This window comes from Sturnira hondurensis, unplaced genomic scaffold (genome assembly GCF_014824575.4).
Source record: "Sturnira hondurensis isolate 20B ecotype Veracruz unplaced genomic scaffold, ASM1482457v3 Scaffold0002237, whole genome shotgun sequence".
Lineage (NCBI taxonomy): Eukaryota > Metazoa > Chordata > Mammalia > Chiroptera > Phyllostomidae > Sturnira > Sturnira hondurensis.
The window spans coordinates 1-3,199 of NW_028074868.1; the positions used below are offsets into that span (position 1 = coordinate 1).

At 41.4% G+C, this 3,199-nt stretch overlaps 1 pseudogene; it reads right to left on the reverse strand.

The window, feature by feature from the left end:
* Positions 1-199: 199 nt before the first annotated feature.
* On the reverse strand, positions 200-694 carry LOC118982817 (deoxyuridine 5'-triphosphate nucleotidohydrolase, mitochondrial-like; annotated as a pseudogene).
* Between the last annotated feature and the right edge of the window lie 2,505 nt (positions 695-3,199).

Below are 3,199 nucleotides of genomic sequence, written 5' to 3' on the forward strand. Positions count from 1 at the left end.
ATCTGTGTTAGTTTACCATGCAAAGTAATACAACTATCAAATGCAGAAAAAACCAAAAATGTACCTCTTCTTTGGTCATAAGAGAACTAAGAATTTTTGGAAACTAAAGGTTGATTAAGCACCAAATCACTGAAAGAAATTTTTGTTTTATTTTCAAGACAAAACTACATTTTCTCATTTTCTGTTCTCAGAATACATGTCAATTCTCTCTAGTGAAACCAAAGCCTCCAGAACCCTGTTCCATGTTATCCAAACCTTCCTCTCCCTCTATTTCTGAATAATAAATCCATTCACAAATGAAGTGTGCAATGCGATCAAGTTTTTTAACTTCAAACTTTTGTTTGCCAAAATTGAACAGTACAACACCAATATTTTCTCCATGATCTTGATCTATGGCACCAGCTTCTACATCTATGAGGTGTTTTGCAGCCAAGCCAGAATGTGGAGCTACTCTTCCATAGCACCCAGAAGGCACAGGGGTCTGAATGTTAGCTTTCACCAGGGCTTTCTACACAGGTGGCAGTGTGTAATCATTGGCATTGTACAGGTAAGCCCCAGCCAACTCTGCACACCCCTTGTTAGCGGTATTGGGGAGACCCTGGAGCATGACTAAGGAAAGCCATGCACCACCCTCCTCTGCACATGGGGACCATTTACTGGGGAAGATGGTGTGCATCTCTTCAGAGTACAGCATAGAAGAGGAAAACGCAGGCACAGATTGCAGCAAAGAAACAGGAAGACATGAATAAGATCCTTTCAAAAATGACGTACAGTTCAGAAAAGCTGCCTTTTAAGATTTTATTTATTTTTAGACAGAAGAGAGAGGAGGGTGAGAAATAGCAATGTGTGGTTGCCTCACACGTGCCCCCTGGTGGGAACATGGCTCACAACCCAGGCATGTGCCCCAACTGAGAATCAAACCAGAAACCAATGGTTGGCAAGTTGGCACTCAAGCCAGTGACCCACACCAGGCGGGGCCAATATAGAAAAGTTTATATCCGACACACAGAGAATATCAATTGGGCCATGGAAAGATAAAATGAAGAATATTTCTGCAACTCGAAGTACCAAACAGGCATTTGCCAGTAAAAAGCACAGAAAGAAACAATGAACAGAGTAAGGAAAAACACAAACAAATGTGCACTTAAATTTAATGGCAATTGATGTGTGGCTGATTCATATTTGAATCAAATCCAGCAATGATTAAGTACTGATATTAAAACTATCATTTGTTTTTGTAATATACAAATAAATACTAAAATGTCAATCAACAAAGTTTGGAGAATTTATCTTATAAAAGAAATCATCCTGGAAAACCAGCAGTGGTAATGACTGACTGAGACTGAGAGATGCTAGAGTCCATGTCTTTCTCTCAAAGAGTCTGACACAGACACAGACTCACAAGCTCTGACCTTCAGCCTTGGGACAGTAGATTGAAAGGTGCCAGGGACATTCAGGGAGAAACTCATGTGTCTGGCTTCAGGGCTAAGACTGGAGGGGCAGTCTTCTCTCACACAGAAGTCACCTGACACTCTTCTTCCCTTGCAGAGCCCTTTCCGGAATAGAGCTAGAGGGTACTATGTCTGAGCCCCCACCTACCTGGCTAATACTATGACCCTGTCCTAGTGATTCCCTCAGACATTGCCCCACTCAACTTGAAAAATCACAAAAGCCATATCCAGTGGGTTTTCCATACAAAGGCCCCTCTTGTCTCATGGTGCAGACTCTCCTAAATCTCTCAAACAGGCTGGAGGTGCTCTCTGCATGCTCTATACTTCTCACTTGGTGGCCCAGACAAAGTGAACATTTTCTTTCTACATTTTTTGATTGGTGTTCAAATACAATTGTCTCCCATTTTTCCAATCCCTCCCCCTGAACACAACTATCCCCACTTCTCTCCATTGATCCTACCACCTTCAGTTTTTCCCATGTGTCCTTTTTTAATTTAATTGTTGTTCAGGTACAGTTTTCTATCTTTTACTGCAATCAAAGCCCACCCCCACCCCTACCATCTCCCTCCCACTTCCACTTCCCAATAGATTTTGTCCATGTGTCCTTTATACATGTTCCTGAAAACTCTTGCCCTTTCTCCTCATACCCCCTCCCACTGCCTTCTGTTTGCTGTCAGTTTGTTCTTTATTTCCATGTTTCTGTTTATATTTTCCTTGCTTCTTTGTTTTGATTATTACTTTCCTCTTATACATAAGATCATATGATAGTTGTGTTTCACCACCTGGCTTATTTCATTACCATAATGCTCTCCAGGTCCATCCATGCTGTCCCAAAAGTTAGAAGCTCCTTCTACACTAAGAACACGGAAACACGAACTGAAAAGAAGCTATGAACCCCAATGTTAATAACGCCACAGTTGACAATAGCCAAATACTGGAACCAACCTAAGTGCCCATCAGGAAATGAATGGAACAAGAAATTTTGGTACATTTGCACAAGCACAAGGTAATTTGGAAGTGAAACACAAAAATGGATTGTTTCATGCTGGGAGGTGCATTGCACTACAAGAAAATCACTGAGTCTAAACTTCATAGGGATTTGTTTGCAACCCCCAGAGGGTTAAAAAAGTATAAGTCAGAGAACATGACACCTGTCCCCAGGGTTCCTGGGATTTTAGGGACAAATTCCAGGATCTTGACCTCTGACTTCATGAAGTTCATTCTTGGGAAAAAACAAAACTTAAAAATAAGAAAAAGGCTTAATACACAATTTCTCAGCAACATGCAAAGATTTTCCGAGTCTCCAAAGCAATGCAAGAGGAGCAAGACAAGGTGGCCCTCACAGTACAAATATAACTTAATTGCATATACTGCACACTTTTCTTAACCCTAGTATGTATATATTTTTAGAGAGCGAAGTCTAGAGCCAAAAATGTTAGTAGGATAACAGAGGTCACTGGAGTCAAAACAGAATTCTGAAAGCATGTAGGAGCATCAAATACTGTTGGAGATGACCTGTCCCTCTATGACAGCAACAGAAATAAGCCTGGGCTTTTCAACATCCTTTCCACTGAAGTACACCTTCCCAAAACACACTTGAAAGCCGTGCTTTCTCTGAAACCTTTGTGTTACTTATTTGTGACATCTGCTTCTGCATTCTCACCTACCTGTGGGGGCGGAGGTTGATGTTTTCCTGCAAACATCCCAGCCCTCCTTCATTTGCTCCAAAAATGTGACCAGGCCTGGCT